Source organism: Chelonoidis abingdonii, chromosome 1 (assembly GCF_003597395.2).
Source record: "Chelonoidis abingdonii isolate Lonesome George chromosome 1, CheloAbing_2.0, whole genome shotgun sequence".
Taxonomy (NCBI): domain Eukaryota; kingdom Metazoa; phylum Chordata; order Testudines; family Testudinidae; genus Chelonoidis; species Chelonoidis abingdonii.
In genome coordinates this window covers 57921773-57946689 of record NC_133769.1, presented here as the reverse complement: position 1 = coordinate 57946689, position 24917 = coordinate 57921773, and positions in this window count along the sequence as shown.

Here is a 24917-nt window from a genome sequence, read left to right as displayed (position 1 = left end):
TATTTTTTAATGGATTGTAGAACACAAAGGAAGTGCTGGATGTATAAAAATAGCTCGCTGAAAGCATCACAAGAGACCTGCTGTGCTGCAGACAGCTCTCGGGAGCAGGTACACTCTGGAGAACTACTTTCTTCCCCATTCAGTGAAAACAATGAAGTTGAGCAAGATACGTAATGGCAGGCTATTACTAAAATGTGGATCAATATCCTGCTTCTGTGGTAATATATTGCTGCTCTTTGCTTTTTCTGTGGCCAGATGAACAGGGTGTACTTGTGGAAAATTTCTTGAAGTTTCACTGTGGATCACCAAGTTTTTTTGGTTTTTTTTGCAGCTTTACTGATCTAAAAATAGAGCAAATGTCTAATATGTACCATTTTTGTTATTTTAACACTTGATGGCTGTCTAAATATGTTGGATGTTCCATTGTTAATATTAGTGTATCCTGGGATGTACTGAGAAGAGCCTGCATTGAAATGCTTTTATAGTCTATCATAGTTAAAATGAGAAACTGCTGAACTGTAGTAGTTTGCAAACCACATGTAATATAATTCCTTATACTGATAGTAGCAAATTCTAAAGCCTATCACCACATAGTCAAAACTACTAGTAAATAGTATAAAACCAAAATATCCTGGAAAATACTCAAATATATAGATTGGAGTTGCAATCAGGTTTCAGTTTCTGATTAGATTGCAGATATCCGAAATTATTTTTCTTTGAATTATGGTCTTATATTAGATGATGGTACGGTGTCCCATTGGACCCAATTCTATATTCGTTTGATACCCAAATCTTCAATAGGCGAGGAATACAGGTTTGGGTTGTTACATCAACAAATCATTAGATTGATATACTAAGCAATATTGAAAACCACAGCACAGAAAATAATTGTCTCAACTTATTCATGAATATTTTTACAATGGTATAAGAAATGCAAGGAACCATTATTGTCTCCAGCTATGTTAAACAGAACGATTCTTCCAGTACTCAAGCATGCACAGTCCAAGATTACTAGGTGACTGCTTTCAAACACTACCCAAGCATGAAGAAAAGTTCAGAGACAGTGCAATTCGCAACAGGTGAGATAGACAAATCCCTATCCCAAGCAGAGCTTTTGCCCCCCAAAGAGAGAAGTGCTGAGGACCACTTTATATCCACAAGGTACTTCACTACTGCTATTGATTTTATATGGAAAGTGCTGTACTATGATGGGTGGCAATATAAAGAACTGATAGATTCAAAGAGGTTAAAGCAAGACAGGACCATTATATCATCTAGTCTGACCTCTGGTATATCACAGGTCATTACATTTCACTCTTCCCCCTGTACTGAACACAATAACTTAGGTTTGGCTAAAGTATATCTTCTAATCAAGACTGGATGCCTTTCTGGAAGACAGCAGGAGATGGAGCTTCCGTGGGTAGTTTGTTGTTAAAAACTTTGCCTTATTTCTAATTTGAATTTGTCTGGCTTCAGCCTCCAGCCATTAGTCCTTGGCCTGGTCTACACTACGCGTTTAAATCGATTTAAAGAGTTTTAAATCGATTTAACGCTGTACCTGTCCACACTACAATGCCCTTTATATCGATATAAAGGGCTCTTTAAATCAATTTCTGTACTCCTCCCCGACGAGAGAAGTAGTGCTAAATTCGATATTAACATATCAGATTACGGTTAGTGTGGACGGAAATCGATGTTATTGGCCTCCGGGCGGTATCCCACAGTGCACCACTGACCGCTCTGGACAGCAATCTGAACTCGGATGCAGCGGGCAGGTAAAACGAAAAGCCCCGCGAACTTTTGAATTACCTTTCCTGTGCCCAGCGTGGAGCTCTGATCAGCACGGGTGGCGTGCAGTCCCAAATCCAAAAAGAGCTCCAGCATGACCGTCACGGGAGTACTGGATCTGATCGCTTTATGGGGAGACAAATCGTTGTATCAGAAGCTCTGTAAAGAAGACGAAATGCCAAAGCGTTGAAAAAATCTCCAGGCTCACAGTGTGCATGACAACTGTAACGGAAAGCCAAAGAATCAATGGCGCTCATGGAGGAAGGGGGTACTGAGGACTCAGTTATCCCCAGCGTCTCTGAAAAGTATTTGCATTCTTGGCTGAGCTCCAATGCCTGTAGGTTCAAAACACATGTCTGCATGGTTCAGGAAGCTCCTCAGTTTCTCCCCCACCCCACCCGTGAAGAAAGGGAAGATCATTTTCTTGACTTCTTTCGTGTCACCCTATGTGTACTGAATGCTGCTGGTAGACGCGATGCTGCAGCAGTGAAGAGCAGTATCCGCTCCTCTCCCCTCCCGGTGGAACGGTACAATATGACTGATATCCATCGTCGCCATCAGCCCATGAGTGCTCCTGGCTGGCCTTGGTGAGGCTGGCCGGGGGCGCTGGGTAAAAATGGAATGCTCCAGATTATCCAGTAGATGTACAGAAACGGCTGGTAACCCTCTTCCTCATAGCAACTGGGGCTGAGCTTCAATCAGCCCCCCTCCTTTGCTGTGTAAGAAAGAAGTTCTGTACTGCCTGGACTGTCATAGCAGCAGCATGCTGTGCTCCTTCCCCCCACGCTTAATGTCCTGCTGGACTATCATCGCGCCGGGAGGCTGCTCCCCCTCATTTTATGTCACTAATCAGTGTTTCTTATTCCTGCTTCTTTATTACTTCATGACACACATGTGCAGGACACTGCCACGTGGAGCCAGGAGGTTGGGGGAGAAGGGGAAGCAACGGGTGGGGTGTGTTGCAGGGGCCCCCCTGTGAATACTGACACGGAGCAGCTGTGCTCTTGATACACTGGTACACTGGTCTTCTAATACACTTGCCCTTATTCTAGGCAGGACTGACTCTATTTTTAAAACCATAAGGGAGGATTGACTCAGGGAGTCAATCCAATTTTTGCTTTTGCGTTGCGCCCCGGCCATTTCAGCAGGAGCACTCATGTAGTAGCGGACGTACGAAGGGGAGAGACTGTCATTTCATTGGCAGTTTACTCTGGCAGTAGACGGTCAGAACGATGGTAACATCTCTGCTATCATCAAAGCAAGTGAATGTGCTGCTGTGAGCGCTGGGATCGCCTCTGTCCGCGGCATCCAGTACACATACGGTGCCGGAAAAAAAAAGCTGAACGGCTCCATGGTTGCTTGCTATGGTGCGTCTGCAGGGCAATCCAGAAAACGCGCGAAGGATTGTCACTGATGTTTTCCCGGAGGAGGAATGCTGATGACTTTACCCCAGAACCACCCGCGACAATAATGATTCAACCCAGAATTCCAAGGGGCGGGGGAGACTGCGGGAACTATGGGATAGCTACGGAAGAGCTACCCACAATGCAATGCTTCAGAAATCGACGTTAGCCTCGGACCATGGACGCACAATGCCGAATTAGTGTGCCTAATGTGGCCGCATGAAATCGAATTTATATCATCAGTTTTATAAAACCGATTTTAGCTAATTCAATATTATCCCGTAGTGTAGACGTGGCCCTTGTTATGCCTTTCTCCGGTAAGTTAAAGAGCCCTTTAGTATCTTGTTTTCTCAACAGGAAGGTACCTATACACTGTAATCAAGCCAATTCTCAGTATTCTATTTGATAAACTAAACAGATTGAGGTCCAAGACTTGCACTGCAAGGTATTTTCTCCAGCTTTCATATCACTTTTGTGGTCCTCTTCTGCACCATCTCCAATTTTTCCATATCCTTTTTAAAATGTGGACACTAGAACTGTTTGTAGGCAGTATTCCTACATCAGTCTCGCCATTGCTATATACAGAGGTAAAAATCACCCTCATGCTCCTATTCGCTACTCCCGTCGTTTATGTATCCAAGGATCACATTAGCCATTTTTACCCCACATTGCACTGGGACCTCTTGTTGAGTTGCTTGTCCACCATGATCCCTAAATCATAGTTTTCAGTGCTTTCCAGAGTACAGTTTCCTATGCGGTAGGTATGGCCTGTGCTCCTTGTTCCTAGAAGTGTAATTTTGCATTTGACTGTATTAAAATACATTTTGTTTAGATGAGCCCAGCTTGTTAAATAATCAAGATGGCTCTGTGTGGTTTTCCTGTCTTCATCATCATTTACCACTCTATCAATCTTTGCATCAGCCACAAATTTTATTAGCAGTGATTTTACTTCCTGATCATTGATGAAAATGTTGAATAGCATTGGGCCTAAAACCAAACCCTGTGGAACCCCACTAAAAACACCTCCTTACAATGACAATTCCCCACTGACAGACATTTATGAGATCTGTCACTTGTCTAGTTCTTAATCCACTTACTGTATGCTCTATCAATATTGTATAGTGCTAATTTGTAATCAGAATATCATGCAGTACTAAGTCAAATGCCTACAAAAATCTGTTTATTAATGGTTACCCTTATCAATAAAGTTTGTAATCTCAAAGAATGAAATCAGGTCTTTGTTTGGCAAGACATATTTTCCATAAAGCCATGTTGATTGGCATGAATTATACTCCTATCCTTTAATTCTTTATTAAATGAGTCCTGTTACAGCTTTACCATTATTTTGCCCGCAATTGCTAACCACCTTATAGTTGCCTGGGTTATCCTTGTTGCCCTTTTTGAACATTAGCACTCTTCCAATCTTATGGAATGTCCCTGATATTCCAAGATTTATTAAAAATGAATGCCAGCAGGCCAGAGATCTTCTCAGCCAACTCTTTAAGTAAAATTCCTAGTTTCCATTAGATATGAAGTCCTGGCAAAACTCCCATTGACTTCAGTGGGGCCAGGATTTCACTCACTCACTCTTGGGGTCGCTCCAGGGAAGGTTTTGGGGAGACCAGAGGGGGCCAAAACCCTGGAAATTTTGGATGGTGGCAGCGAGATCAGATCTAAGCTGGTAAATTGAGCTTAGAAGGGTTCATGCTAGGCACCCAGATTTTCCTCTCTGGGCTAATTTTTGACTTCTTGTTCTCTTTTATGGGCTGCCTCACTGGCTTCTTGTTCTGCCTCAATTAGTTCCATCCATCTCCTATGTTCATTTTCATTGTCTATGGCTTGTTGCAGTGCTCGTTCCTTTTTCAGGCTTTCCTTGGAACTCATGGTTTCTGTTTTCTTGTGTTGGGGTGCCCTCTGGTGGAAAGGAAGGTGTCATAAACAGATAGCTAGGGTTAATGTTTCTTTACCTGTAAAGGGTTAACAAAGGGAACAAACACCTGATCAGAGGACCAAGCAGGAAACTGGATTTTTCAAAGTCAGGGAGGGAATTTTGGACTCTTGAGTCTTGTTTGTCTCTCAGCTATGAGAAGCTCTTTCTTCTTCTAATCTTCTGTTTCCAACTTGTAAGTACAGGTAGAAAAACAATATAGGCTTTTATGTTGTTTTGGGTGTATTTACATGTGTGTAACTTGCTGGAATGTTTCAAATTGGATATCTTTTTGACTCAGACTGTTTATTCATGTTTTTCTTATAAGCAATAGCCCTGTATTGTCATCTTGTTACAGAGAATATGTTTATGTCTTTTTTCTTTCTTCTTATATAAAGCTTTCTTTTTAAAACCTTTGAGTTTTCTCTGTAAAGGAGAAAGGAAAGACAGGGGGGAGGGGAAACACACGCTCTGTGTTTAAACTCTCTAGTGTCCCAGGGTGGGAAGAAGCATAAGGGGGAGGAGATAGAATCTTCTTCTGTTTCTGTATTTGGGGTTTGTCTCTTTATGGAATAAAGGAGACATGCTTCTTGGTATTGTGGTGTAAAGAGATTGCATCATTACTCTCAGGTTAAGCCCAGAGAGAGAAAGTCTGGGTGAAGAGAGGGGAAGGGAAGTGGGTTATTTCCCTTGTTGTCAGGCTCAGGTTTCTGAGTCTATGGGGTCCCCAGGAAGGTTTTGGGAGACAAGAGGGGGCCAAACCCTGAAAATGAGTATGGTAGCAGAGACGTGGAAGAGAAGATCAGAGCAGGTAGGAATATTATTATTTATCTTTTCCTGCTAGGGTTTTTAGCAAGAGAGAAGAGAGTTGTTCTGGTTAAAAGAGCCAGAGAGAAATTTTTTTTCTTTTCTCTTCTGACAGCCTGGCTTTGCATTAAAGCAAGGACTTCTAAGGGTACATTAAGGGTCTATTCGTAAGCAAACTTATTCCAAGTTGATGTACAAGTACTCAGGCAATACACACATGCAATAAAACTTGGTTTTTCATAGTAAAGAGTAGCCAGAAGAAAACAAAAGGTGTTGCTAGGCACTGTTGCCAGGATGACAACACAGACGCCATCGTTCAGACACTAACACATCCTCTCTAGTTCCTCTTTCAGGCCCTGGTACTTCTCCAGCTTCTCATATTCCTTCTTCCTGATGTTGCTGTCACTTGGCACTGCTATATCTGTCACCACTGCTGTCTTCTGGTCTTTGTCTATTACCACGATGTCTGGTACATATATATACACATACAGAGAACATGAAAAGGTGGGAGTTGCCCAACCATCTCTAAGAGGCTAATTAATTAGATGAACTGTTGTCAGCAGGAGAAAAAAAACTTTTGTAGTGATAATCAAGATAGCCCATTTAAGACAGTTTGACAAGATACTTAACATGAGAGAAATAGATTCAATATGTGTAATGGCTCAGCCATTTCCAGTCTTTGCTTAAGCCTAAGTTGATAGTATCTAGTTTGCATATCAATTTAAGTTCAGCAGTTTCTCCTTGGAGTCTGTTTCTGAAGCTTTTCTGTTGCAAAATTGCCACCTTTAAATCTGTTACTGAATGGCCAGAGAGGTTGAAGTGTTCTCCTACTGGTTATGATTCCTGATGTCAGATTTGTGTCCATTTAGTTCACAGAAACTCACAGAAGCCAGCCCTTTTGAGGCCACAAGTCTCAGAGTGTAAAGATAGCTTTATGCTTCCACCTCTTTTAGTCTCTTCCCTAGGTGTCCTATGTAAAATACAGCTCAGTAGGACCCAAAGATGTTGGCCAAAGATTCTCAGGCTGATTCTCCACTATCTTGAACTTTGTGAAGCCAGAAGTATTAAATGTAATTCAATAACATTTATATTAATTCCATAAGGTTTGTCCAAGGTATTACAGGACACTGTCAGGCTGGCTGACATTGTAACAGACTATGTCCAAGCCATCAGGTGCTACAACCATGGGTCTGGCTCTGGCTCAGAGATATTATTATGTCTGGGAACATCAGAAGGTGAATGGGGTGGCAGAGGAGCGCTGCCTGAACATCTGCAATAGATTCGACTGCCAAAACTGCATCTGCCAGAAAGAGGCTAGGATGATCATAGCCTTGTCCCATTTGATCTTGGATATTATCCTGGGAACTAGGGCAATCATTGGAAAAATTATACAGTCATCTTCAAGACTACCACAGGAGAAAGGTGCCTGGCAATGAGCCAGGGCTCAGGGCCCCTCTGGAGCAGAATTCAGGCATTTGGCATGGTCCTCTGTGGTGAGAAAGTCTTTCTTGGGAATCTCCCATATATGAAATATCGCCTGTACCGTATGATGACCTTCTGCAGTGACCACCTATGGCTGGTTATCCCGTATCTACTCACGGAGTCTGTCAGGTCACTGCTGACTGATGAGAGGTGTAGAGCTAGTGAGGCTATTCAGTGTTGATGGTACACAGCCTGATGCCTTGCTGGCAAAAAGGGAATGACTGAGTGCCTCCCGGCTTATTCATACAGTCCATTGCAGATATATTGTCTGGCAGGACTTGCATTGAGGATTTCCACAGAGCAGGAAGGAATGATGTCCCTCAGATCCAAGATATTTGTACGTAGCTTCAGGTTGTTCTGAGACCATGTTCCTCGTATCTGCAGATGATTCAGATGGGCACCCCAGCCTGTCCCTGAAATGCTGGTGATAAGAGTCTCATCATCTAGGAGGGGATGCAGAAGGGAACCCCTTTCCATATGTTGTTTGGATCTAGCCACCAAACAAGCTCTTATAGAATCTGAGGGAGGACTATGACTCACTTGCTTATGTGATGCCTTGAGCACACTGACCTCAGTCTCATTCATAACAGCTGCAGGTGAAATCTGGCCAGTAGCATCATGTTTGTACACACCTACATGTGGTGTAACCATCTCAGACATGTTTGCACTGTTGCCTGGGGATATGATCTTTGATCCTTTGGCAATGACTGAAGAGATGGGAACCTGACCTCTGGGAGGCAGGCTCTTGCAGACTGGGAGTAGCTGCTGTGAACTATATAGACACTGGTGGTGTGAGTGATGATTTTCCATAGTTCACAAGGAGTTTTAATTGAGAGAGCAGGGAAAGGACATAGGAGATTGCAACAGCATGAGGCTATTGGTACCTTTCTCTGAACAGCCAGTCATACAGACACAGAAAGACACGGATTCCCTTCCACAGAAATGGCCATCGTTTCAGAGGCATCCATTATTCCCTTTGGGGAAGTCCTGGCCACTAGTTGGCCTTTCTTAATGATGTCTTTAAGTTCCTTTCTGTTGCCATGCAGGAGCTTTGCAAGGAAGGAGTGTCAGTCTGTCCCAGGTTAGAAACTCATACTTGGCTAGTAAGACCTGTAGGGAAGTAGAGGAGTCTGACTTTCTCACAACAGGTCTTAGCAATTCTCTCAAGGAGCACCTGGAATGATTTAAAGTCATCCGATGCTGGGTACTATTTTTCAGGTGATGAAGACAGAAGTTCCTTTGCTGGGGATCAGGGTGCTGCTCTGTCCCTGAATCTAGCTCTTTGTGCCATTCTGGTGTAGATGGTCTGGCCAGGGATTCGGATGCCTGAGGTAGTGGGTTACAGTGGTGTGTTATAGGAAATGACTGGGTTTTTGGGTACTGGCCAGTCCAATGTCATTCTTGACAAGCCAATGGTGGCTGAGCCCTGTAGGGTAATCTTGTAGGTCTGTCTGTATCATTGCCTTCTAGCTTCAGAGGAGAGAGCTCTCTACTGGAAGACGGGGAAAATGTATATGGTGAGGAGGGGATATACTTTGTCCAGGAGTGGCACTGAAGCATATGGCACTCTTGGTACAATGGCCTATGCTTGTATTGGTAGTTGTCTGAGTCCCAATGACTGTCTTGGTTCTCTTCTGGGCTCATCCTCTGACGTGGGGGTTGACAATGATGGATGATGGAGTTGGCTGCATCAGTGGTCAACGCTGAAGGAATCTGCTATATCGTAGGCTCTGCCTTCTTCACAACCTTTGATGTTGGGTGGGATTTGATGGATTTATCTCCAGAAGCTTTACAGAGTCCTTATGGGAGAACACTGAGCTACATCTGGAGTCTCTGCTAAATCTTTACTCAGTGCTGTCTTCTCTGGACTGCTCTTTAGAGTGGTGTGTCTGCTAGACAGGGTGCTGGATGAAGCTGGTTTGCCTGCCAGCAGCACTCTGGAGATTGTCTCCTCAAGTCTGATGAGACCTTCATGGATTGTTCCAGAAGACGGAGCTCTAGCCTTGTCTCTTGTGACAGCAAGCAGACTGAGCTTCTGCTTTGTATATGAAATTTATCCAATCAGAAGAGAGCCCCTTCAAGTCCATCTTTCAGGGGCATTAGTCCATTGCAGGATGGACAGGGATTAAAGCTTGCAGATTTCAACTCTGCTATGGTACAGAGCCCTGTACAAAGGGGAGGTGTACAGGGGGTGTCTGACCAGTAGAACTCAGTTGACAGCTGTGAACTGTTGCATCAGAAGTAGTTCTGAAGGTGTTCTTGAAGATTTGTAGAAATTAAGGCTGAGCCAAGAACTAGCAAGTCTGACACTCACCAGCTTCTGTCTCTCTGACATGGGTGGTAAGAGGAAACTGAGGGATGGCTGCAGCTACCTCATCTCTTTATGCCCTCATATGGGAGCATAACATATAGGACAATTGCATGCCCCTGATGGGCATTGCTATTTTAAAAGAGAACCTTCTGGTCTTGCTTGCATGCGTAACACGTTCACCTTCAGTGGGATCCACAGTGACACACAATCATAGAAATGGAGAGCTGGATGGGAACTTAAGAGCCCAGCCCAGCCCCCCTCAGGTGAGGTAGGACCAAGTGTACCTAGATTATCTCTGACTGGTATTCGTTCAAAACTCCAGTGACAAATTCCACAGCCTCCCTTGAAAGCCTAATCCAGTGCTCAGCTATCCTTATAGTCAGAAAGTTTTTCCTAATAGCTAACTTAAATCTCCCTTGCTGCAGATTAATCCCATTACTTCTTGTCTTACCTTCAGTGGACATGGAGAACAATTGATCACCGTCTTCATAATAATAGACCTTAACATGTTTGAAGATTGGTATCAAGTCCTTCAGTCTTTTCTCAAGAATAAACACCTTTCCTCATATAAAAAGTTTATAAAACCTGACCTCATATTTGTTGCTCTCCTCTGGACTCTGTCCAGTTTGTTCACATCTTTCTTAAAGTGTGGTGCCCAAAACTGGACACAGTATTCCAGCTAAGACTTCCCCAATGCTGACTAGAGGGGACAATAACCTCCCATGTCGCACATAAGATACTGTTAATACACCCCACAAGGCTACTTTTTTTTTTTAAACTAAACCATATTGTTGGCTCATAATCAATTTGTGATCCACTGTAACCCCCAGATCCTTTTCAGCGATACTAACGCCTAGCTAATTATTCCCCATTTGCAGTTGTGCATGTGCTTTTTCCTTCCTAAGTGCAGTACTTTGCACTTGTCTGTATTGATTTAATCTTATTGATTTCAGACTAATTCTCCAGTTAATCAAGATCTTAAAGAAGAACTTCCAATCCATCATTTTAAAACTCTCATGAACTGGGGGGGAGGGATAGTTCAGTGGTTTGAGCATTGGCCTGCTCAACCCAAGGTTGTGAGTTCAATTCTTGAGGGGGCCATTTAGGGATCTGGGGCAAAAAATCTGTCAAATCTGTCTTTGAGCAGGGGGTTGGACTAGATGACCTCCTGAGGTCCCTTCCAACCCGGACATTCTACAATTCTATGAATGCTTGTAGTTGGTAATACTGTATGCACTTCACACATGTAAATAGCTACGTGAGATAGAAGAGGGGTGGCTGCTGGACAATGTTGCATCTTTGAGATCACCAGCTGGTGAATCTGGGCTGGTCTTGACTGTGGTTAGATCTCATGGTGTTTTGTATTTTCTCCCTGTATAGAAACAGTATATGTAACACAAATATGGAGTGTGTGTGGTGAAGGGGAATAACGAGTAGAGAAGTAAATATCCTTTCTTGCCTCTTCACACAAGACACAGACAGCAGAAACCAAATGCAAGAGACAGAATACAACATAATGCAGCTTTGAAAAACTCTACAGTAAAAACAAATTCCTCAGAGTCCAAATAAGTACAAGCACTTCAAACTGTAGTGGAAACTACATTACCCTTCTGCTCCTTTCAAGTGTCTGCTTAGTTCAGTGGTATTCAGCCTGTGGTCCGCAAACCCTTCAGAGTCTGCAGAGTATGTCTGAGATTTACAAAGGGGTCTGCACCTCCATTTGAAATTTTTAGGGGTCCATAAATGAAAAAAGGTTGAAAACCACTGGCTCAATTTAAGTAGCTGTGCTAGTATTGCCACAAGGGAGCACTTTCACGACTCCTTCCTATCCTCCTGCTTTGGAGGAGAATTTACCTCTTGCTGCTACTTTTCCACTTAAAGTTAACAGCCTAGTTGTGATATCAGAGCTGGTTTTTGTGGAATAACTGAAATAAAAACATAACTTCATGGGAGATAGACAGAAGATGAACTCTGAAAAAACAAAGATGGTTTTTTCATGAAAATATTCCTAGTGCAGTAACTTTATAAAAATGGAGAAAAACCAATCTAAAAAAATATAGGCACAATTATTTCTAAATCAGTAATTGTCAAGTGATTTGCAGAGAGTTGGCTGGTCACGTGGTATTTGCTTCTCCTTCCTTCTCGCTGCTAATCTACTAGAAAATACATGTTAATACTTTACTATTCCTATTGTAGAAACATAGTTCCTACATTTTAGATATATATATATATATAAGGAATATCATATTGTGACAGACCCAGACCAGTGGGGTACAGGAGTCTGGTAGAGGGCAAATATACTGGTCACTGGATGAGTAGTTTTCTGTTCCCTGAGTGACCAGAGCAGGGGCTGCACTGGAGTAATCAGGAACCTGCTAGAACCAATTAAGGCGACAGGCTGATTAGATCACCTGCAGCCAATCAAGGCAGACTAATCAGGCACCTGGGTTGAAAAAGGAGCTCACTCCAGTCAGGCAAGGAGGAGCCAGAGGAGAGGAAATGCATGTGAGGAGCTGGAGCAAGAAGCACAATGAGCTGAGAGTGAGAGAGTGTACTGCTGGAGGACTAAGGAGTACAAGCATTTATTCAGACACAGGAGGAAGGTCCTGTGGTGAGGATAAAGAAGGTGTTTGGAGGAGGCCATGGGGAAGTAGCCCAGGGAGTTGTAGCTGTCATGCAGCTGTTACAAGAGGCACTATAGACAGCTGCAATCCACAGGGCCCTGGGCCAGAACCCGGAGTAGAGGGTGGGCCCAGATTCCCCCCAAACCTCCCAAGTCCTGATCAGACACAGGAAGAGTTGATCCAGACTGTGGGGAAGATCACTGAGGTAAGCAAATCTGCCAATAAGCGCAGAACCCACCAAGGTAGAGGAGGAACTTTGTCACGATATATATGCAACACAACCATATGGCAACTAAATCTTACGTGGAAAGGTAACATTATATCATTATATTATATCATCATATTCCTAATGTTACCTTTCCACTTAAGATTTAGTTGCCATATGGTTGTGTTGTTAGAGTGAATGGGTAGGGAGATGATCCACGCAAATATGAATGGAAGGCAAGATGTCTATTTTTACTGTATATTTGTGGTAGCACCTACTTATGCTAGGTATTCTCCAGTCACTTAAGGATAGTACCTGTCCTGAAGAGATTATAATCAAATTGTCCATAAAATGAATTTCCCTATTATGAAGATGCCCAAACGATGAGAACGTTTGAGGAACTCTGTAAGATGGCAGTGGCATATGATTTGCCAGATGTGGCTATTCCATTTGTTTGTGAATATGTCCAAAAATAAATCACTGTTTTCTCAAACACATTTATTAAAAATAATCGTCTGAATAATTCAGCCTATAAAACTTGGTCTGTTGCTAGTTTGAGCAATTCATTGGGAGTACTCAGACTTCAAACTGTTTTGACAGGACACGTAGTATGTTAATATTCCTTGATTGGATAAGAGTAAGAACTTGTCTACATGGGATATCCAGGAAAATTAATCTGAATTAACTAAGAGTGTGAATTTGAAGTAGATTACTTAAACCTCCTTAAATTGCTGTGTGAATACCCTTAATCAGAATTAAAGTGGCCTTAATTCAGTTTAGTTGAATTCATTTCCAAAGTGAATTTAGCTAAACCAAATGAAGGATATTTTAATTCAGAATAACACTGTCTGCGGAGATTTAGTGAGGTTTAATTGATCCTGTTCAAATTCACACCTTTAGCTAATTTGGATTAATTTTCTTGGATGTCCCTGTTAGCGAGCCCTAAATCTTGTAATGGGGTTTTGAAATTGTATTTACAGCAAAATCCAATTTTTTCCTGCTAATTTTTTAAAATTTACTATGTTTTGAAAAACTTTCCTGCTGATAATCTTGTTTCCTAGACTCTATGCACAAGGGAACTCTAAAGGGGTGAGAACTCCGTCAAAGCAAGTTTACTTAAATTCAGTTGAATAATTGGAGATAATGTTAGCAGTAGTATCTTATATATTACATTGGGATACTGGCAAGCTAAGAGTTGTGGGACTGACAGAATAAAGGTAGCATAATCAACCATTCCTCTCAAACACCTTGATTATTTTTGGTTTACCTCCTTCAGTTTGTCAATATATTTCTGATAAGATGATGACCAAAACTGAAAGGCCTGTGTAGGTAATATTTGACCAGAATTGGAGTTCCATACACGTGTTACTTTAAGACTTTGAATAGGGCCTTTTGTTTGTAACTTCAGTAAGGAATGGTTTCAGTCTGACACATTTGATTAAGGCTATTCTATTGAACAGTTATTAGACTAGTTGCTTTTAGACTCTTCTCTGTGTGCTCGTTAAGAGACTTTCTGCCAGATTCTTCATATAGAAAGGACGCACACTTTCAGAATGCTGGAAACTAGCTGTATTCACCACCTGCCTGTCTATCGATCTAAAGCACCTGTCACTTTGACATCTAAGCACAGAATAGAAACACACATCAAAAGGGTTGAGGGAGATACATTTTTGTCTTTTTTTCCTTTTATCTTTTACAACCAGTGGTAAGAGACAGCCAACATCAAGGTGACATAATAGGTTTATTGAATAAGTCATAGGCACAAATTAAAAAAACAACAACCCACAGTTAGCAACTTCAAGACATCCCTGTCCTGAAAAATCCCTGCTGATACAAAGATCAATAAAAATAGCCCCAGCTCACTCACTCATCACACGCTTCTGTTTAACAAGAATAATTCAAAGTTAAAGAATGGCCTCTGCTCACAGGAACAGAGACCTCAAAAGGATTATCAAAATCGAGTTGAAATCCCACATAAATTACACATCCTGCAGTGTAGAAATTAAAGAAGACATACCCTAGATAGCAGGGTAGCAAACGGGTTCTGTGGAGATGGGATATTTTGAATAGAATGTCTCCAGTCAGAAATTGTTGGCATACGATCTTGCAATGGGATGTTACTATAGTTCTTTCAGAACAAAGTATAGAGATGGTGTATCCCTTTGAGAACAAGAATAGGCATTTCACTCAGTGCACTTTCCTTGCTCTGCATGGGCATGTGGGAGGAAAGGCTCATGCCACCAAGATCAGCAGAACAGTTTCCCACCAGGCTCCATGTATTCCATGGCTGGAGGCAAATTCTGTGGATGTGAAACTTGGCTGCACAGCAGCCTGATCAGGTAGGGATGTCTGAAGAATACACAGACAATGTTTTCTTCTTGAGATGTTGAATTCTGATACATGTAGAGAGAAGTGCTGGCTAGTAAATCAATATTTTCAGAATACCAAACAAAGCTGACACAAAGTAAACAAATAGTAGATAATTTATTAATGGAAGGCATATGTGAAAACTCACTATTATGACAAAAATAGCTTTCAGAACAGAATAATTTTTTTTGGCAAAGCAATTTAATTATTGTCTTAGAATAATTTTACATATACAAGAATAAATGCTTCTTGTTCATTTTGATTCTTTTGTTGTTTAGAAGGTTACTAATTAAATGCACAGGACACTGAAGCTTTAAAATCTCAGTTCTCCAGGGATTATCATCATCAAGAGAGTAGCCCTATTCAAATAATGAATTTGACTGAAATATCTAAAAAATTTGTGTGTGATAGATTCCACCTAGGTGATATGAAAAGAAAAGGACAGGATAAGTTCAGTCCATCCGTCCTTAAAAAAGGTGACACTCGCTCCCCCGCAATGTGGGCAAGAATTATAGATGGATCAGAATCAAATACCTGGATCTGAGCACCCATGAACATTGGGGCTGTCTGAATTCTGAACCTGGATCAGGAACTGAATTTTGCAATTGGTTCTATTTATACCTGAGAAATCTATAACTCTGATCTGGGTAAACCCAGACTCAGGAATGCTCAAAATCCAGGTGTGAGGTTTTCCAGCTTTGAACCTTCTCTCCCACAAATACTGTGAAGTCACCCTGTTGCCTTTTGCTCATGCAGCATCTCTTGCACCAGCACTATCTCGGAAAATGAAGAAAAGGTGGTTATGTTTTTGTCTGTCTCTGATATGTCTGGGTTGCCACCCACATCATGGGGGTACTTTAGCCAATTCAGAAGAAAAGTTAATAGGTACTTTAGAATTTCTTAGAATGGACTGAAAGAATAGTTCCCATTAAGGTGTCCATGAATTATATTATTTCAATGGTTATGTTAAGATGTCTTGTGTAATAATAATTTGATCTGCTTACTGAACTTATTTTATAATGAGCTGATATGATCCTTGTAAGTTTAAACAGGGGAATCTCAAGTAGGAATAAGGTGGTTTTGTTATCTCTGTGTTTGGCAGTGATGTGACTGCTCCTGAAATAGTATTTGCAGTTCAGGAAAGATATTAATAAATTGGAGAAGGTTTAGAGAAGAGCCCCCAGAATGGCCAAAGGACTGAAAAAACATGCCTTGTGGTGGATGTGGCCCATTCCCAAGAGTTGACAGAAGGTGCGAGTATCAATTGAAGGAAAAATTATTTTTTGTAGCGACCCAGCCACTCCCAGTCTTTATTCAGGCCTAATTTGATGGTGTCAAGTTTGCAAATTAATTCCAGTTCTGCAGCTTCAGTTGAAGTCTGGTTTTGAAGTTTTTTTGTTGAAGAATTGCCCCTTTTAAGACTGTTATTGCATGTCCAGGAAGATTGAAGTGCTCTCCTACTGGTTTTTGAATGTTACAATTCTTGATGTCTGATTTGTGTCCGTTTATTCTTTTGCGTAGAGACTGTCCAGTTTGGCCAATGTACATGATAAAGGGCATTGCTGGCATATGATGGCATATATCACATTGGTAGATGTGCAGATGAACGAGCCCCTGATGGTGTGGCTGATGTGGTTAGGTCCTATGATGGTGTCCCTTGAATAGATATGCAGGACAGAGTTGGCAATGGGGTTTGTTGCAGGAATTGGTTCCTGAGTTAGTGTTTCTGTTGTGTGGGGTGTAGTTGCTGGTGAGTATTTGCTTCATGTTGCGGGGGGCTGTCTGTAAGCGAGGACTGGTCTGTCTCCCAAGGTCTGTGAGTGAGGGATTGTCCTTCAGGATAGGTTGTAGATCCTTGATGATGCGCTGGAGTGGTTTTAGTTGGGGGCTGTAGGTGATGGCTAGTGGCGTTCTGTTACTTTCTTTGTTGGGCCTGTCCTGTAGGTGACTTCTGGGTACCCTTCTGGCTCTGTCAATCTGTTTCTTCACTTCCCCAGATGGGTATTGTAGTTTTAAGAATGCTTGATAGAGATCCTGTAGGTTTTTGTCTCTGTCTGAGGGATTGGACCAAATGCATTTGTATCTTAGGGCTTGGCTGTAGACAATGGATTGTGTGATGTGGTCTGCATGAAAGCTGGAAACATGTAGGTTAGTATAGCAGTCAGTAGGTTTCTGGTATAGGGTGGTGTTTATGTTACCATCGCTTATTTGCACTGTAGTGTCTAGGAAGTGGATCTCTTGTGTGGACTGGTCCAGGCTGAGGTTGATGGTGGGGTGGAAATTGTTGAAATCCTGGTGGAATTCCTGCAAATAAGCAATGGTCACATAAAGGTGTTTAGGGTGCTGTATGACAAGTGATGTAAGGTGACTCTTTAGCTGAATGAATCTTGACACTTGCTATCTTGGTTTATCTAGAAGGAAGCTCCCCTTATGTTCACCTGGTATCCCCATAATCTCCAGGGCTCTAGTTTGAGATTCAGCTGTGATAATGGTAAATCTACACATGGAGCAACTCTCATGCCCAAAATATATGACTTTTTTAGACCTTTATTTTCTAGACATATCCATTCTTTGTGTTTTTTTCAACATCACCTACCTGACTGCTTATCCCACCTGCATGATACAATTTGCTCTTTTCATGAGTGTCCATTGGCCCACATCATTATCAGTGTTTATTCTCTCTTACACTGCAGTTCCTTGCAAACATCTTGCAATCTTTCCTAACTAAACCCTGGCAGGTCTGGAATACCTCCACTCCTGTTGTGTCACAAAGTGACACCAGTCTTTACTTACCTCCACTGACCGTCCCTCAAAGAACAGTATTGTAATCTCTGGGAAATAGGGGTGTGTGTGTAATATAGCTTGTCTAACCTTGCAAACTTACATGTATGTATATATATCTGTAAAATGACGTACACCCTATCGTATTTGACTGTACTGTTCTCTTATCTTTGGACTACAGCACTTTTTGCTTTCTCTGTTCACCTCTTCACCTTTAGGGAAAAGTCTTTTGCCATTTTGTCTTCTATTTTACAGAACAGCCTTTTCAACCAACCTCTCTAATTGGGTGTCTCTCTAATACTCTTGACTTTTCCAAATTCCACCTAAAAATCCACTGTCTTGCTTTATTCAGGCTTTATTCAGGAAAATGAGTGAAATTCTCCTCCATGCAGTGAGCCAGCAGTAGGTGTATTCATCACTTCAGTCCCACTGAAGCCCTCTGCTCAAGGGTGGAGTTCCTGAATAAGGTGTTCTTGTCAGTTCTAAACATTAAAACAGCTTGCAACATTGCTATATTTGTATGAAAGAAGCTTCATCAAAAAAACCCAATCTGTTACCATAAAGGATGCTGTTTTTCCATGTTATCTTGCTCCAGACTGATATTCTTTTGAATGACAGTTGACATCTTAGTGTTTCCATGACATAATAGTATGTCTAAATTATAAGTGCAAATAAAAGCTAAATTAACTGTAAATTGACAAATGGACCCTATAGGCAAGGATAACACAGGGACTTAGTCTATCATAGCCCCTGCTTCAGCTTTTTTCCACTCTCAAATTCTGAAGTTATATGGTGTCATTAAGTCACAGCCCTGAGATAGGGTGGAGTAATGCTGCAGGATCCCAGGGGTACAGACATTTCTGGAGCTCCCAGATGCACTGGAACAGCTGCCATCTAATACAGGGGTATAGTGTCTGTTTCCTTTTTGGTCAGCCCTGCTGCCTACAGTGGCATGGGAGGCACAGTCAAGCCTTCGAGTGGCTTGCACCTCTAGTGGCACTAGCTTGCTAGTCCTTGTGCTTGGGGAGGACAAGGACTGCAATCAGCGCTAGGGCTGTCAACTTTCTAATTGCACAAGACCGAATACCCTTGCCCCATCCCTGCCCCACCTCTTCTTTGAGGCGCCACTCACTCCACCCCTGTCCCTCTGTCACTCGCTCTCCCTCACACTCGCTCATTTGCACTGGGCTGGGACAGTGAGTTTGGGTTCGGGCTCCAGCTGGGGGTGTGGGCTCTTGGGTGAGGCCAGAAATCAGGGGTTCAGGGTGCAGGAGGGGGCTCCAGGCTGAGGAAGGGGATTGGAATGTGAGAAAGGATGCGGGGTACAGGCTCCAGGAGGGAGTTTGGGTATGGGAGGGGGCTTAGGGCTGGGGCAGGGGTTTGGAGTGTGGGAGGGAGTGTGGGGTGTGGGCTTCAGGTGGTGTTTACCTTGGGTGGCTCCCTGAAAGCGGTGACGTATCCTTTGGCTCCTAGATGCAGGGACAGCCAGGCAGCTTTGTGCACTGTCCCCCTTTACAGGCAACACCCCCACAGCTCCCACTGGCTGTGGTTCCTGGCCAGTGGGAGCTGTGGAGCTGGTGTTTGGGGCAGGGGCAGCGTGTAGAGCCCCCCTGGCTATCACTCTGTTTAGGAGCTGGAGGGACGTATTGCTGCTTCCAGGAAGCCAGGTAGGGAGCCTGCCAGTCCTGTGCCAACCAGACTTTGAATGGCCCGGTCAGCAGTGCTGACCCAAGCCACCAAGATCCCTTTTCTACCAGGTGCTCTAGTTGGAAACCTGGCAATCCTAATTCATCACTAGCCCTTGAGCGCTGGTGTAAGATGGAGGCTCCTTGTGCTTTCTTCCCTGCTGCACAGCCACATAATGGTTGCTCACAAAATAGTCCTTTTTGTCAGCTGGATCCAAACCTGCACAGACTCCCTCTCTGCCCTCATCCTTTTGGCTCCATACTTGCACTCAGTGACCTTTCTCTAATATCCAGCCCCTATTTTTCATTCCCACTCTATATGTACACCACGTGAATAGACTCTGTCACTGGCTATATCTTATGCTTTTCAAGATCATTCCTGTACAGCTTCCTTGCCAAAACATAGCTGCTAGCCATAGACCTGATCCAGTGAGGTGGTGCGTGCCTTCCACATCCATTGACTTCAGTAGGAGTTAAGGGTGCCTAGCAACTCTTGGGACTGGGCTGCTTATTTACCTTGTTCACCCTATATTTAAAGATGCCCTGTTGGTTCCGTTACAGGTCACACAATAGCACAGCTGCCTCCTGTCTTTTCCTTTTCCATGTACAGATGTACAATAAAATGGCACAGCACTTACATTCTGATTGACTTACTGGAAAACATTACCAGAAATGCTTACTTGGGTCCTTTTCTCTGGCTCTATTATGTATGAACAGAATTTCTTTTGTAATGGGTTCTGGTTCAATGTCTTGTAGCTTTGAATAGAAGGATTTATCTAGTCTGTGTTTGTCAATAAAGAAGTAGTTGAAAGTCACCTTTAGTACTTCCCTTAAAAGTAACTAATCTTTTGATATGCTGGGGCCTTGAATCAATGGTCCCAAATCAATATTTTCTATATACAGTTATTGTTTCTCTTCACCCAACACACTGTGGACTGGAAATCAATGGGGGTACATTTGTGAATTTTACAGAAGATTGGATAGGCCGAGAATTAGACAGTGTACTCTTTTGGGACCTGCACAAAGGAAATTATGTGGCACTCTTCTGAGAGATAGCAGTGATATAGTTACTCAAGGCTATCAGACAGTATTGTGTTAAAACATCTTTATGGTTCTGTCTGAAAAGAAAGCAGCCCCTTTACTTTCTAGTAATGCAGGGCAATGAACATTAATTAAAATATGAAACATCAGGGCAACTTTTGCTAATGTAATTGGCTTTGAGTACAGGAAGAGTTTACCACCTGCTTTGCAGTTCTTTCACATTTGGACTTCATTTAAAGAGATCATTATTATGCAGTGTTCTAAAGGAGTCTCAAATTCAGCAGGATCCCAGGGGGAATAGACAGCATGAGTCCATTGTCTCTGTCAGCTTAGTAGAAACAGATATATTTATCTTGCTGCTGTTGTTTTTAAATCCCAAATATTTGTTATAAGTATCTTTAAAAGCAGTGCTGTCTGGACTCCATCAATGGTCTTTAAGAGAAGGCTGTCTGGTTTGAAACTCAGATTTCCAGAAAGTGCTTGTCAGTTTTACAGGGGGTTAGCTACGCTGCATATTTCATGAAATAAACACATTTCTGTGATTTGAGGGAAAACTGAGGGTTGATAGTACATTTTTTTTTTATTTTTTTTTTTTTGAAACCCAAAGCACGGTTTGACAGATGGAATTTCCAACCTTTGATTTAGTGACCTGAAAACCAAGCCTCGGGAGTCCTCTGAGCTACCAGGATGTCAGCAAACAACACCTTTAGCCAAAACAATAATTAAAATGTTGAGGCTGGTCACAACGCTACCCCCATGCCATATAAGTAAGCCTGCTGGCTCCTAGCAATCAGTGTGCTGTTAACATGGACAAATCCTTTGCCATTTAATTTCAGACAATTTAGTGTCCTTAAAACTCTATTTTTTTCCATGACAGGCAGAAACACAAAAGTCACCTTTAGCAAAACATTTTTTTCCCCTGTAACACTTGGAGCAAAATGGTCTTTGTTCTGGGTTTTTTAAATGGAAATTCTGCAAAATTAAGTTAATGAAGTATGCAAAGCAGGGTACCTGGACAAACTCCCTCATCACACAGCACAGCTGGATCTAATGTCAGAGCAACAAATCCAAGGTGGAGAAAGAAAACCTAGGTGCATCTGTCACTTCCAGCAACCTTAGAACATAAGAACAGCCATACTGGGTCAGACCAAAGGTCCATCTAGCCCAGTATCCTGTCTTCCAACAATGGCCAATGCCAGGTACTCAGAGGGAATGAATGGAACAGGGCAATTATCAAGAGATCCATCCCCTTTTTGTCCATTCCCAGCATCTGGCAAACAGAAGTTAGGGACACTTTGTTGCATGTTGCATTTCGTTGTTCCCTGCCCATCCTAGCTAATAGGTCTATCAATGGCTATCTACCATGAACTTAGCTAGTTCTTTTTTGAACCCTGTTATAGACTTGGCCTTCACAACATCCTCTGGCAATGAGTTTCACAGGTTGACACTGCATTGCATGAAGAACTACTTCCTTTTGTTTGTATTAAATCTGCTGCCTGTTAATTTCACTTGGTGACCCCTAGTTCCTGTGTTATTAGAAAAAGTAAATAACATTTCCTTATTTACTTTCTTCACACCAGTCATGATTTTATAGACCTCTATTGTATTCTCCCCTAGCCATCTCTTTTCCAAGCTGAAAAGTCTCACTCTCGCTAATCTCACCTCATATGGAAGCTGCTCCATACCTGTAATAATTTTTGTTGCCCTTTTCTGTACCTGTTGAACAGATTGTATGCGGTTCTGTTGACTGAATCAGGAAAGAGTGTTCTGGGTTGATTCCATACACTGAAATTAAATGTTTCAGCATTTCCAAACACAGTGTTTTGGAATTTTTCATTTTTGTTTTTATCCTGAATTGGGATGAAAAAAATCAAAATGACATTTCTATTCCTGTGGGATGGGAATTCAAGTTTTCACTCAGATCTAGAATGAATTCACAATACCTTATAAAAGCCCTGCTTTGTAGCTGGCCATGGGGAAGGTCTTCGACAGCATGTGACCACCTACTCCACTGGTTGTTACAAGGCTGGGCTTTTTGTTTTTCTGTTTTCTTGTTATTGCTGCTGCACCCTCCGCCTCACAAACAACTCCACCCACAACCTCTTCTTGGCTGCTGTGTTGGGGTGTACTCCCTACACTGGCCCTGGAAGAGCTGAGTTGGGCCAAGTGGGTCTAATCAGCCAATTAGGCTGAAATCTGGGAGAATTAAGCCTGGGAAGAAAGCCCTAATTAGGGGAAACTCACCTGCGTGGGAACAGCAGGGTTTATATAAAGACAGGAAATTGGAAGCAGTGGGGGCAGCAAAAAGGTAGTCTGCAATCACTCCCTGGGAAGAGGGAGCTGGGGGAGGGGAATAAGAGAGAAAAGCAGCTCACAGTTACTCCCTGAGAGAAAAGCATTGAGAGGCTGGCAAACCTAGGGGAGAAGGGAGAAGCAGGAAGTAAGGGAAAGACAGTAGGATGCAGAAGGAAACACTTTGGCTGCTGTTTAGAGGATCCTGGAGCTGGAACCCTGGGTGGAGGGTGGGCCTGCATTCCCCTACTGGCCACTGAAGGAGAGGCACCTGTGGCTAGGGGTGCTGGAACAATTTTTATAGTGGTGGTGCTGTGAGCCATTGAACCAAACTGGAAACCCTGTATATGATGGAAACCACTTCAAGCACCTATACTTGGGACAGTGAATGGGAGGACTGCCTGAGACCGCTGGTGAGCAGGGACTTGGATACACATCACCAGAAGGGGAACCACACAGAGACCCCTGCCCAGAGGACCAAGTCATGAAGAGGAGGCTGTAATTCCTGGAGTAAGAGAGGGGCTGTAGAGGGAGAAATAGGTGGAGTGCAACTGCAGGAGGGGGCATCTGTCTGTGCAGAGCTAATCCTGGGAAAGGCCAGGAGGGGGCACCATAATGTGGTGAGGGGAGCACCCCATGATAGTCTATCCCAATGATCATTCCTCCTTAATTTCCTTCTCTGGTCTTAATCACTGCAACCAGGGGTGGTTCTAGGTATTTTGCAGCCCCAAGCACGGCAGGCAGGCTGCCTTCGACGGCTTGCCTGCAGGAGGTCCCTGGTCCCGTGGATTCAGTGGCACACTTGCTGGAGGTCCGCCAAAGCTGCGGGACCAGCGGACCCTCCGCAGGCATGCCGCCGAAGGCAACCTGCCCGCCACCCTCGTGGCGATTGGCAGAGTGCCCCCCGTGGCTTACTGCCTCAGGCATGCGTTTGGCGTGCTGGTGCCTGGAGCCACCCCTGACTGCAACCAAGTCATTCAAAACATTGCTGCCAAAAATGTACCGTGCATGTTACTTTAATTATATCACACATGCCTTTTGAATCCTTCCATGGGCTCCCCTTTATCCTTTGCATCAGATACAAGCTTGTTCTCACCTTTAAGGTATTTCATGATTTAGACCTTTCCTGGGTATAAGACCTAATTACTATGTATAATTATTTGTGTTGTGATAGTCTCATGAATCTGGAGGATGAGACTAGCTCTATGGGTATCAGGAGGTGCTTTTGCCATGCATAAGCTGTGTCATAGGAGAAAACTCGTACTAGCAGGAAAGGTGGACTAATGGGTGGTGAAGTTTGAGAATGTTGGTGAGGGTCAGTGATATGATGCCCCCAATGGCTTAGGCAGCTGGCGTACTATGACCAATGCTTATTACACTTACCTCGCTGTTGCCCTGTACTCCTCCCCCATCTGGTTTTGTATCCATTTGTGGTCTGTGATATTTATACTATAAGCTCTTTGAGGCATAGATCATCTTTTCATGATATTTGTATAGCATCCAGCCAGGACCGGCGCTAGGATTTCTGGCGCCCTAGGCACTGGGACATTTCGCCGCCCCGCGTGCGGGTCTCGTGGCTCTGGCGGAGCTGCCGCAGGCATGCCTGCAGCAGGTCCACCGGAGCCACGGCTCCCTGACCCCGGGGGCGGGGGGCGCCCTGGGCTGCCGGGCTTGCGGCGGCGGCTTCTGACCCGGGGGCGGGGGGGCGCCCTGGCTGCCGGGCCTTGGCGGCGGCGGCTCCGCTGACCCCGGGCGGGGGCGCCCTGGGCTCCGGGCTGCGGCGGCGGCTCCCTGACCTCAGGGGCGCGCTGACCGCCGGCGCCCTGACCCGGGAGACACCTTGGGCTGCCGGCGGCAGGCAGCTCAGCCCCTCCAGCAGCAGGGGCTGCAACCATTTAAAAAATATTTTGGGGGTGCCACTTTTTGGTGCCCCCAAATCTTGGCGCCCTAGGCAACCGCCTAGTTCGCCTAAATGGTTGCACCGGCCCTGCATCCAGCACAACTAGGCTGCAACTGACACCTCTATGCTGTCATGCCAACAGTTCACATCAGCTGCGGCTAGCTCGGCAGGTGGTGAATGGCATTGTGCACACAGCTAGTCCGCATGGAAACATACTTGCATTATTGTTGTCCTCCCTCTTCCCCAGTCCTCCCCATTTCTTGGTTTCATCTACCTGTTGCATCTTGTCGTCTAATATAGATTG